Raw genomic sequence first — 13,775 nt, 5'->3', positions numbered from 1 at the left:
TGCTGCTGTGAATTCTGTGCATCATTATCATTTTGTGCATCTACATCATCAATCACATTTAGTGGTTTATACCGGCTGCTCATCTCATAAAAAACAACATCTCTGGTCACTGTAAACTTACGAGTAGAAGGGTTATAGCATCTATACCCTTTCTATTGCAGAGAATAACCAATAAAGATGCACTTCTTAGCTTTTGGATCCAACTTGGATCTCAACTCATCTGGCACATGAACATAGGCAATGCAACCAAAAACTTTCAAATGAGAAATATTTGGTTTCCTACTAGTCTACCTCTTCTCTGGCGTCATGCCATGTATTGTTGCAGTGGGAGTCCTTTTCATTATGTAGACTGTTGTAGCAACTGCTTCAGCCCAATAATAATCTGGCAGGTCTTTTTCGTTGAGCATGGCACGAGATACCTCTCCAATATGCCTGTTTTTCCTTTCTGCAAGCCCATTTTGCTGTGGGGTATGATTGCATGAATATTGCTACTTTATGCCATGCTCCTGCAGGAACCTTGCAAACTCATTTGAGAGGTACTCTCCCCCTCCATCTGACCTTAGGCATTTTATTTGCAGGCCTGTTTCTTTTTCAACCATAGCTTTAAAAGCTTTGAAATGCCCAAACATTCACTTTTCTTTTTCATAAAATACACCCAAACTTTTCTGCTGTAGTCATCAATAAAAGTGGCAAAATAATGACAGCCTCCAATAGATGCAACTTTAGTAGTCCACACATCAGAGTGGATTAATTCCAATGGCCTCTTACTCTCTTGAACATGTTTAGGAAATGGTTTCCTTGCCTGTTTTCCAAATTGACAGGCTTCACATACCTTATGCATTTCTGCAACCTTGAACTTAAACAATCCTGCAACAATATTTTGGGCCTGCATTAATTTGAGTCGCTGTACATTAACATGACCAATGCGTTTATGCCAAATATCAATATTTGCAACTACACCGGTCTCATGTGCAACTACACCGGTCTCATGTGCAAACATTGTTGCACTCAATTCAAGCATGTCCGCATCCAATGTAAACATGCGGCCCTTCTTCTTCCCTTTTGCTATCAAGCAACCTTTATTTTTCATATCCTCAACAAAGCATCCATGAGGATTAAATCTGACCTGCAAGCCCGGCTCAACCATTTGACCAACAGAAACCAGGTTTTTGGTGATATTCAGGACATGAAATACATCAGACAGGTATTTCTTTTTCCCATCCTTTATAGACAAAGGAATTTTACCAATGTGCGCAATAGGATGTGCAGTATCATCACCAGTCTCCACAAATCTTGGTCTTTCCATTTTCCTTGCATCCTGCATCCATTCTACATGACCTGTCATGTGGTTTGATGCACCTGAGTCAACATACCACACATCATTGCTTTCTTCTGCACTTGTCACAGAATTGGTCATGTGCTGCACCATAAACAAATGCTCATTTCTATCATCACCCTGTCTACTAGAGGATGCATAATTGCCTTGCTGTAATTTTCCATTCATGATGTCATTCTGCTTTTTGTAGCAGTCTTTAGCCATATGACCCATTTTACCACAGTAGTAGCATTCAACATTGCTGTTTGCATTTTGGCCTCTCTGCCATCCACCACAACCTCTTTGGCTCCCTGTGCATCTAAAGTTACCATGTCCTCCTCCATAGGACTGGTTTTCTTGAATTTGCTGCATATTCTGATTTTTGCCACGGCCTCCAGATCGTACCTCTGCCTCTACCTCTTCCAGCATTTGAGTAGAAGACAGTTTCTTTTGAAGTTCCTACTGAAGAAGATGCACCACCATTTCTCTGCTCTTCAGAAATTAGAAGAGCAATCAACTTTCCAAAATCAGGAAAATTCTCATGGACGGCAATGGATGTCCGGAACTGTGCATAATCCTTTCCTAGACCATTCAAGGTCACAAAAACTAAATCATCATCTTCCACTGGCGACCCAATGGAAGAAAGTGCATCTACAATCTTCTTCACCTTCATTTTCCTCGCTTGTGTATTTGTGCTATACATTTTTGTCAAAGTATCCCACGCCTCCTTTGGCATGCTTGCATCCTGAATATGTACAATCATAGAATCTGAAATACTGATAGATAGCAAGTACATAACTTTTCTAGCTCTCTCATGCCATCCTTTAAATGCCTGCAACTCCTGTTGATTGGGAACATTCGGAATTACTGGTTCCTGTTCATCTCTAGTAATGAACTCCCAATAGCCTTTTCCCTTAAGGAAATTCGTCATTCTAAACTTCCATGCTGATAAGTTGTTCTTGTTAAGCTTTTTAGTAACAATCTGTGAAAGAGCATCAAACGCCATTACAGAACACTGCAAAAATATTCTGTCACTGCAAAAAACACAACTTTTGCCTCACAAGGGCAAATTTGCAAAACTGACGAAAGTGGTATTTGACCACACAGTCACTTCCTAGTGACAATTATGCATCAACAGGCAATAAGAATGATTTTGTCACTCCCAATATCTCTATGCACAGGCATACGATGCAATTTCTGTGGTAACTTTTCACCGACCTGTGGAACAGTGGTTGCACAGCAAAAACAGGGCACTTTTCTGAGTGCCTGCGAAAAACTTTTGCCACCAAAATGGGCCCCGAAATGGCCTCGAATAAAAAAAACAATGTCACTGAGGGCTTCACCCATGCCCGCAGCTTACACTGCCCTCTCACCACACCGCGAAGGGCGTCCCGATCTGAGACAATGCACTCTTGCACTTTTCGACTGTGCTACCTGCAGAGATTTGCTCCCAAACTCGAAAAAGGAAAGCAACACTGATCCTCTTACTAGGACACCGTGAACTTGGTTTGTTTCTTGAGCTTCTTACCACAAACCGAGCTCTGACACCATGTAAAGAGAGTGGGAGAGAGGTAAGGAGTCTCACTTGCAGCTTTCTCACATACACAATGGGGGAATACACGCAAAGGTGGAGGCTGAAAATAGTTTTCCTCTTCTTAGTTGTGAAAGCCAAAAGAACTTTCCTTAGTACAAAAGGAATAGATGAACCCTATATGTGGGTCTCAAACCAAACTCAGCTAACCTAGGTGGCATACTAACTGAGCCACTAACTAGAGTACATAAAGATAGCTGTCATCCAGCTATTATTCATGGGCGGTGTACCAACCGCATATGTAGCTAATAAGTCGGTGACATAAATGCACAACGGTCACCCTGGCATATCACGAGTGGAGCTCGATATCTCAACAGTCCCATCTGTCTTTGTTTGTACATCCGCATCCCATTGGAATCTCGAGGAGACTCTCCCTCCTTGAGGATCTTACACCCTTTGTCAATGAGGATTTGGGGGGGAGCATCCTTAGTATCGAAACCCCCTCTTTTTTCATGATTGATTTTAGAGCCCAATGCTGTGTAGAAGATGTCCAAGCATCTAAGGATGCTCTCAACTAATATGACGTCATTGCTTGGAGTGAGGCTCGTGTTGTCTGCCATTTGTTGACAAACTATCTATACCCCATTTCCAACTTGAATCCCTCTGATATTCCCAATGTCTTTCTCATCCTTGATGAGCCAACCAAGGGCATCCGCCGTAATGGCGAAGAGGAGTGGAGCTAAAGGATAGCCCTGTCTCATAGATCTTTTAAGAGAGAACGAAGGGGAGATCGATCCGTTCACTTCCACCTTGGCTCTGGCCTGGTTCAAGAGAGTATCTACGAATGAGATGAAGCCTGATGGACCTGCTCCCATGTCTTGAAGAGAGGAAAATACAAATCCCCACTCCATTCTGTCGTAGGCTTTGTCAAAATCTATTTTTAGGAATCAGATGTCCTGGATTGTCTCTTCTGCATGCTCTAGACCTTCCCAAAGGGATGGCCTCTAGAATGTGCCTACCTTGAATGAAGCCTTTTTGCTCTTCCCTTATCCAATCTTTCATTTTGAATTTGAGCCTAATAGCTAGGGCTTTAGCAAAAAAATTATAGCTGGTATTGAGCATGGTAAGAGGTCTCCAATTCTTTAGAGCCTCCTTGGGTCCACCTTTGGGGATCAGTTTGATCATGCCTGTGTTTATCCGTGAATCCTTGCAAGGAACCCCTTTGCTTTGGCCAAAGGAGGAGAAGGCGCGGGCCAACTGTGTCCCAAAAGACTTGGTAAAATTCAATTGGGAGTCCATCTTCACTAGGAGTTTTGCCTTTTGCCATAGAGGTGACTGCGCCTTTTAACTCTTCAAGGGAGAGTTCCTTGTCTAAGAAGATGGAGTTGTCTGACCATTCGACATTTTTCCCTTAGCTTGAGTATTTTCGTGGTTAGGATTTCAGGTTCCCCAAAAATTATCTGGAAGTGCTCAGCAATAATCTGGCCTATCTCTCTTGGATCATGGACTAGGCAGCCCTCATGTACCATAGTTTCTATTGATTCTTGAGCCTATTTTTTTCTAAGACATCAAAACATGTCTTGATTGGGCCTGTCTCATTTCCCTACCCACCATTCTCTCATGTAAACTTTGGATTGCGCTACCTCAATGATAGCTTCTACCCTGGCTTTGTCTCTGAAGGCTTCGAGCCTTTCCTATCCTTGGGTTGTTGACTCATCCTCCTCCAGAATCTTGATTTGCTCTTCAATTATTTTGTGTCTGCCAGCTCTAACAAGATCTGCTCGCTCCTTGATGGATTTAAGGAAAATGCATGTTCTTTCTGTATCCCTGATCCACTTTTCAGTTATGTTAGTTGTGACATCAAAAGCTTTTTCCTAGATCCTATTTATCTGGACGTAGGGTAAACCAAAGAATAAGGGGTTAGCCTTGAACCATGAATTTCTTCTCTTTCCTTGGCTTTTATCCAGAGTAATTAGGATTGGTTTATGATCTGAGAAGGGAAGAGAAGCAAGGGCTTCACTCTTGAAGCATAGGGCCGAGTCTACGATATCTCTTGAGCAGTACATCCTGTCTATTCTTGCTTTCCTATGGAGAGGGCCTGATTGGATGTTAGTCCAAGTGAAGGACGTGTCTATAGACACGTCGATGAGTACAATAGAATCTTTGAGGGTAGTCCAGGAAGAAAGTTCCCTACCCCTTAAAGTGTTTCTATTCTGGTTCACATGTCTCTGCGGCATTCTAACATATCGAAGTCACCTAGAAGGATACTATTATTTTGAAGGACCTTTCTGTCCCAAAGAAGCGCTCTTTCCCTTGTGGCATTAGGGGCATAAATGGATAAAATTTGACAATGCAACTGAGGATGACAAAAGTCAACACCTATCTCGGAGGACTCAAAATGCATAGTGGGTGCGCTGTAGGTAAGGTGAGCAGCTATTCCTAGAATGGCACCACCTCTCCCTTCTTCGTGGTTAGTGCAAAACCACTGTCTTTTGTCATCTATCTGGCTGAGCTGCCAACGTAGCTTAACCCCTGAAACTCTAACCTCCTGTAGTGCTAAGAAATCAGGTCTAAGGATTGACGAGTCTAGCCACCTTCTAAAGATAACAAGTTTAAGGTCATTTGTTAAGCCCTGGATGTTGATGCTCAAGAAGGAGAAGTTGTCTTGCTTTATTTAGGAGTGTTTTTGTTTTTCTTCTTCTTGAAACTCACTGGGTTGTTATGGGGAGATAGTGCAAAGCCTCTCGACATCCTTCTTTTCTCTCTTTCAATTGAGCTGATTTCCATTCCTTTGACGTTTAGCTCATCAGCTTGTGCCTTTGCCTTTCCCATCCGGGTGGCTTTCTTTGACAATTGTGAAGGGAGGACCCTCCTTGTCACTTGATGTTGAGATATTGAGCTCCACTCGTTATATGCTAGGGTGACTGTTGTGCATGTATGTCACCGACTTGTTAGCTGTAGATGCGATTGGTACACCGCTCATGAATAATAGCTGGTGGATGACAGCTATCTTTATGTACTCTAGTTAGTGGCTCAGTTAGTATGCCACCTTAGTTAGCTGAGTTTGGTTTGAGACCCACATATAGGGTTCACCTATTCTTTTGTACTCAGAGAGTTCTTTTGGCTTTCACAACTAAGAAGAGGAAAACTATTTTCAGCCTCTACCGTTGTGTATATTCCCCCATTGTGTATGTGAGAAAGCTGCAAGTGAGACTCCTTCCTTCTCTCCCACTCTTTCACATGGTATCAGAGCTTGGTTTGTGGTAAGGAGCTCAAGAAAGCAAACCAAGTTCGTGGTGTCCTAGTAAGAGGATCAGTGTTGCTTTCCTTTTTTTTTTTGAGTTTGGAAGTAAATCTCTGCAGGTAGCACAGCCGGAAAGTGCAAGAGTGCACTGTCTCAGATTGGGACGCCCTTCGTGGTGTGGCGAGAGGGTAGTATATGCATTGTCTCAGATTGGGATGCCCTTCACGGTGTGGTGACAGAAGTTTTTCGTAAGCACTTAGGAAAGTGCCCTGTTTTTGTTGTGCGACCACTGTTCTGCAGGTCGGTGAAAAGTTATCGCATAAATTACATCGTACGCCTATGCGCAAAGACATTGGGAGTGAAAGAATTATTCTTATTGCCTATTGATGCATAATCGTCACTAGGAAGTGACTATGTGGTCAAATACCACTCTCATCAATTTTGCAGATTTGCCCTTGTGAGGCAGAAGTTGTGTTTTTTTGCAGTGACAGAATATTTTTTGCAATCACCTATTGAAGAATTGCTCAAAAGGAGTATTGCAACAAATTTCGCAGCACACCTATTTGTTCAGGCTCAAAGAAAACTCGACTTCAATCCATTGCCTCCACCTCCACAAAGAAATTACAAGCTCAAACTCAAAGACAAGTAATGGCGTCTGATGCTCTTTCTGTCACTGAAAAGCTTGACAAGAACAACTTCCAAGCATGGAAGTTTAGAATGACGAATTTCCTTAAGGGAAAAGGATATTGGGAGTTCATTACTGGAGCTAAACAAGAACCAGTTATTCCTAATGTTCCCAATCAACAAGAGTTGCAGGCATTTATGGCATGAGAGATCCAGAAAAGTTATGTACTGTCTGTCTATCAGTATTTCAAATTCTATGATTGTGCATATTCAAGATGCAAGCACACCGAAGGAGGAGTGGGATACTTTGACAAAATGTATAGCACAAATACGCAAGCGAGGAAAATGCATCTCAAGCAGGAGTTGCATAATGTGTAGAGAGAAAATATGAGCATCAATGACTACCACATGAAGGTGAAGAAGATTGCAGATGCACTTGCTTCTATTGGGTCACTAGTGGAAGATGATGATTTAGTTTCTGTGACCTTGAATGGTCTAGGAAAGGATTATGCACAATTCTGGACATCCATTGCCGTCCGTGAGAATTTTCCTGATTTTGAAGAGTTGATTGCTCTTCTAATTTCTGAAGAGCAGAGAAATGGTGGTGCATCTTCTTTAGGAGGAACTTCAAAAGAAGCTGTCTTCTACTCAAATGCTAGAAGAGGTAGAGGCAAAGGTAGAGCAGGCCGATTTGGAGGTCGTGGCAGAACTCAGAATATCAAGCAAATTCAAGAAAACCAGTCCTATGGAGGAGGGGTGGTAACTTTAGAGGCAAGGGGAGACAAAGAGGTCGTGGTGGATGGTAGAGAGGCCAAAATGCAAACAACAATGTTGAATGCTACTATTGTGGTAAAATGGGTCATATGGTTAAAGACTGCTATAAAAAGTAGAATGACATCCTGATTGGAAAATTGTAGCAAGGCAATTATGCATCCTCTAGTAGACAGGGTGATGATAGAAATGAGCATCTCTTTATGGTGCAGCACATGACAAATTCTGTGACAAGTGCAGAAGAAAGCAATGATGTGTGGTATGTTGACTTAGGTGCATCAAACCACATGACAGGTCATGCAGAATGGATGCAGGATGCAAGGAAAATGGAAAGACCAGGATTTGTGGAGACTGGTGATGATACTGCACATCCTATTGTGCAGATTGGTAAAATTCCTTTGTCTATAAAGGATGGGAAAAAGAAATACCTGTCTGATGTATTTCATGTCCTGAATATCACTAAGAACCTAGTTTCTGTTGGTCAAATGGTTGAGCAGGGCTTGCAGGTCAAATTTAATCCTCATGGATGCTTTGTTGAGGATATGAAAAATAAAGGTCGCTTGATAGCAAAAGGGAAAAAGAAGGGCAGGATGTTTATGTTGGATGCGAACATGCCTGAATTGAGAGCAGCAATGTTTGCACATGGGATCGGTGTAGTTGTAGATATTGATATCTGGCATAAACACATTGGTCATGTTAATGTACATCGACTCAAATTAATGTGGGCCCAAAATATTATTGCAGGATTGCTAAGTTCAATGTGAAGCCTGTTAATTTGGAAAACAAGCAAGGAAACCATTTCCTAGACATGTTCAAGAGAGTAAGAGGCCATTGGAATTAATCCACTCTGATGTGTGGACTACTAAAGCTGCATCTATTGAGGGCTATCATTATTTTGTCACTTTTATTGATGACTAAAGCAGAAAAGTTTGGGTGTATTTTGTGAAAAAGAAAAGTGAAGTGTTTGGGCATTTCAAAGCTTTTAAAGCTATGGTTGAAAAAGAAACAGGCCTGCAAATAAAATGCCGTCAGATGGAGGGGGAGAGTACCTCTCAAATGAGTTTGCAAGTTTCCTGCAGGAGCATGGCATAAAGCAACAATATTCATGCAGTCATACCCCACAACAAAATGGACTTGCAGAAAGGAAAAACAGGCATATTGGAGAGGTATCTCATGCCATGCTTAACGAAAAAGACATGCCACATTATTATTGGGCTGAAGTAGTTGCTACATCAGTCTACATAATGAACAGGACTCCCACTGTAGCAATACATGGCATGACACTAGAGGAGAGGTATAATGGTAGGAAACTAGATATTTCTCATTTGAAAGTTTTTGGTTGCATTGCCTATGTTCATGTGCTAGATGAGTTGAGATCCAAGTTGGATCCAAAAGCTGAGAAGTGCATCGTTATTGGTTATTCTCTGCAGCAGAAAGGGTATAGATGCTATAACCCTTATACTCATAAGTTTACAGTGAGTAGAGATGTTGTTTTTTATGAGATGAGCAGCTGGTATAAACCAGTAAATGTGATTGATGATGTAGATGCACAAAATGGTAAAGTGATACATGAACCAGAACCCACTTCTTTTGAGCAAGCCATGGGAAAAGAAAAATGGGAGAGAGCCATGGATGAAGAAATGGATGCCTTGGAAGCAAATGCTACATGGGAATTGGTGCCTTTGCCCAAAGACAAGAATGCAATTGGCTGCAAGTGGGTTTATAAGGTGAAGCACAATGCAGATGGTTCTGTGAACAGATATAAGGCAAGATTAGTTGTCAAGGGGTATGCACAGACATATGGCATTGATTATGAAGAAACATTCAGTCCAGTTGCAAGGATGGCAACCGTAAGAGCAGTCATTGCTATGGCTGCATCAAAGGGATGGTCTTTACATCAGATGGATGTAAAGAATGCTTTCTTGCATGGTGATTTGCAAGAAGAGGTCTATATGGAGCAGCCATCAGGTTATGTTCATGCTGTTCATCCTGAGTTTGTTTGTAGGTTGAAGAAAGCCTTGTATGGCTTGAAGTAAGCACTCAGAGCATGGTCTGACAAGATAGGACAGTATCTTGTCACTATTGGCTTTCAGATTTCCAAGGTAGATTTCTCACTTTATGTGAGAAAAACACAGAAAGGAATTATGCTACTTGTCATTTATGTTGATGATTTGATCATCACAAGTGATAGTGATGAAGATATCCTTCATGTGAAAATGCTATTGAAGCAGAAGTTTGAGATGAAGGATTTGGGAGAGCTGCGTTACTTCTTGGGCATTGAGGTGATTAGATCCACAAGTGGGATATGGTTCTTGTGTAGAGGCAGTATGGATTGGACATGCTGTCCAAATATGGGATGACAAGCTGTAAGCCTATTTCAATTCCTTTGCAGCAGAATGTGAAGCTGAGCGTAGATGCAAGTGAGCTTCTGGAAGACCCTACTATGTACAGATGCATAGTAGGAAGTTTGATTTATATGACTATTACCAGGCCAGATATATGAGCTATGCTGTTGGGTTGGTAAGTCAGTTTATGCTTCCTTCGATCAATGAATCAAGGTCGTTCTTCAGCAAGGTCCTTACCGTATAGCTTACTTTTCAATAACTTCCACCATATGTCTACTTTTTGGCTTTTATGGGTTTGCATGTAATTCTCTATATAGATGTTTTTGTTTACGCAAATATATATAGTGAGGAAGCATGCATGCCTCAGGATCTATGGAGTGCTCTAAGGTGGATGAAACCTGTGTGGAAACATGATGAAGAGAGTGCTCATGACATGTACCTCAAGTCAATTAGGTTCCAAGATAGATTAGCTTGGACTCATAAAGAGAATCTTGAGATAGTGCAAAGTGCTTGATTGATATTACTTCAAATGAATCTCCCTTTTATAGGTGAGGGTACTTACATCCATTTGCTTGCTCACATGTGGGATATCTCCTCCATGCCATGTGGCAGCTTGCTCTTTACTCATACCTTTGCCCTACATGTGCTCATGGCACCACAACTCTCAACACCTCCCCTTGGTGCCATGATCCTTTGGCTACTGCAAGGTGGTCAGATGTGAGTTACAAATCCATCACCTCCCCTTAGTGCATGCATTGCTACTTAAGGTGGTCAAGTGTGGTTTTTACAAGTCAATACCTCCCCTGGGTGCTTACATAGCTACTCTCAGGTGGTCAGGTTTGATTTACAAAATATAGGCAAGGTTGGCAAGGTTTTTGTTTCTCAATACATGTTGTTCCTGTCATTCTGCTCATGGCTTGATGATGACTCCACGTAGTTGACTTGCTGGTTCTTCAATCTGCAATCTTCTTCCTTGTGTAGCTTCATGCATGATGCTTTGTTCTTCCATGTGCCTTAATGCTTTATGTGTGGATGCCATGCTTTGTGCTATGGTCATCTCATGCACTTGTGCTTTCGGCTTGCTTATGACAATGATGTGTGCATTCATGCTTTGATTTGTCATTTGTTGCAAAGGTCTTACCAATTGATTTCTTTCAATATTGGCAATGTCTAATTGCTAACAATGATTATTATCTTACAAGCGTGTAGAGCTCAAAAGGACGATCACTCTTGCTTTTTGGAGCATGTCTAAATAATGGCAACTAAACACGGGGGTTGCGCTCGTTGCGGGACTTAACCCAACACCTTACGGCACGAGCCAAATTCCTCCTGGATTGCAAGTTACGCCTTGTCGAAGTTTTTGTGAAGAAGAGGGCCTTTGATGATGTGTCACAGGTTTTTCACATGCAGTTACAAATTGTCCTTGGCAAAGGTTTATTGTGCTGAGGTAGCCCTATGCCACGTGGCACACTTTTAACTAAACTGAATTAACCCAGAGTTCAAACAAACCTAACTATGGTCCACGTAACTGAACCTAATCCCACTAATTGAACCACACCTAACTGTGGTTAAGTTTTATCTTTGCCATGTGTCTAACATTTAGAACCTTAGAGAGACTTTGTGAAAAGATTTGAGCAGAGCGTTTGCGATGGAGCGAAGAGACAACGTTGCGGTGAAGAAGGCGGTGGCCGACTGTTTGTTTCTGAGGTGTCGTGAAGAGGTGGAGACACCCGAGACGAAGCTAGAGGAGCTGCTGGTCGACTATGCTAGTTGGCAGTATGCAGATGGAGCTTTGAGGATTGCTCGAAGCGTTGTTGTGTACTTGAATTCATGGATGCGCAAAGCTGTCAGTCATTTTGGAGAGGTTGCCTGGCTACTCTTGGCACTGCAGGAGCTATGTTTGCCTATGCGTGGAGAGTAGAAGGTAGTCGATGCATTTTGTTGGAGACTGGTCAGTTGTTCGTTGCGTGCAAGAGACCTTTGTTGTGCCATTGGAGCTTGCTAAATGCGCTGGAGGTTATGTTGAGGGTGAGAAATCTAGTTGGATGGAGCACGGGCATTGCTGGGGCTTGCAGAAGTATTGTGAGAGCTAAAGGCCTAAGCCGACAGTTGAGTAGATGTCGTTGGCCTCTGAGCCGTAGAAGCTCGCTAAAAGTATATGGAAGAGCTTGGAGTCAACTGTTGCCTCCGCGTTGTGTATCGTTGCAGAGAGTCGAGGCCTCGTCGAGGCTGGAGGTCGTTATAGACTTGAGGAGCTTTAGAGTTGTGTAGACGGTGCTGCCAGGGATTGGCCTACTTCCAGAAGCGAGGAATTCTTGTGCATTTGTAGCTTTCTACAAACAAGGCAAGCATCTAAATGGCGATTTCCTTCACAGGAACAAAGCTCAAGCTTTTCTGGTTGCAGGGTCGCTCAAGTAGTCTCCTTATCTATTGAGGACAGCTCATACTTCAGTGATTGCCGCTAGTTTGCTTTGTTGACTGAGTCGCTATGTGAGTTGGAAGATCCGAGTTGCCAAAGAAACATGCATGGCCTGAGCTAAAGAAGAGGTGGTGAAGACTCAAAGAGTAACCTTTCTCTCTCAAAACTAGGATAGGATAGACTTGTCTCTCTCTCTCTCTCTCTCTCCCCTTAAGAATAAAATGGACTCTAACATCTCTTTCTCACAAGAACGGAATGATGAGAACTCTCATGAATCTCTCATGAAATGGATGGACGGAAAATTTATCTCTCAAGGGACAGAAATTTGTTCTGAATCTAAAAATAAAACTAACCTAGGAGAAAAACATGAGCTCCTAAGACATGCCTACAACTAATCTAGGAATGGGAGCAATCCTAGTGAAGTAGTTGAAACAGACTTGCAAAAAAACACGCCATTAGGTGTGTTATCTGACCAAGTACTTATCGGATGGGTGTGCCTCATTGAGAACATTTCAATACCACCTAGGTTGAGGCGTACGAAAAGTGTTGTGCCCATCGGATATCCTTTGCATGGTCGATCGAGCATTAAATACTATTTTTGATCGAGTGTCATGCACATCCGTAAAAAAACACGCTCCTAGGTATGTTATCCGATCAAGAACTTATGGGATGGGCGTGCCACTTTGCATGTAAGTCAATTCCACCTAGTTGAAGGTGTGTGCAAAGTATTGTGCCCATCGGATATGCTTTGCATTGTCGATCAAGCATAAAACACCGTTTTTGCCTTAGTGTCATGCACAACCATGAAAAAACATGGTCCTAGGTGTGTTATTCAAACAAGTACTTATCGGATGGGGGCTCCACTTTGCACGCAAGTCTGTTTCAACTACGTTGAGGTGCGTGCAAAGTATTGTCACCGTCGGATATGCTTTGCATGGTCGATCACGCCTTATACACCATTTTTTCTCTAGTGATATGCACATCCGCAAAAAAACACGCCATTAGGTGTGTTATCTGACCAAGGGGTGGTAGCAAGCTAAGGGTGTCCACTTCCGGACCACTTTCGGGTGAGTGTGACACCCGCTCGAGTGAAAATACAAAGGTTTTGCTTCGGTCTCCAATACCTCGATCGAGGTATTAGCACCAATGAAAATCACACACGAGGACAACCGAGCCAAGCCAATACCTCGATCGAGGTACTGGGCTTTTTTCACTGGACCGAGCCTCTACCTCGATCGAGGTTTGCTGGCAAGCCACCTATACATGCCACATCTACCTCGTTCGAGGTATTCTGACAATCGAGCTCAACCTCGATCGAGGTAAGGTGGCATGTCCAGCATACCTCGATCGAGGTATGTGCCATCCGACAGGGCAGATGACATACCTCGATCGAGGTATGCTGGACCGATGACTTGGCATCCGGCTGCTGCCGACATACCTCGATCGAGGTATCGTGGCATGTCAATACCTCCATCGACGTGGATGTACCGATATGTATGGGCATGTCACAATACCTCGATCGAGGT

Source organism: Dipteris shenzhenensis, chromosome 33 (assembly GCF_047967505.1).
Source record: "Dipteris shenzhenensis isolate YYH24624 ecotype China chromosome 33, Dip_SZ_1.0, whole genome shotgun sequence".
NCBI classification, from domain to species: domain Eukaryota; kingdom Viridiplantae; phylum Streptophyta; class Polypodiopsida; order Gleicheniales; family Dipteridaceae; genus Dipteris; species Dipteris shenzhenensis.
Note: the sequence above shows the minus strand (reverse complement) of the source record.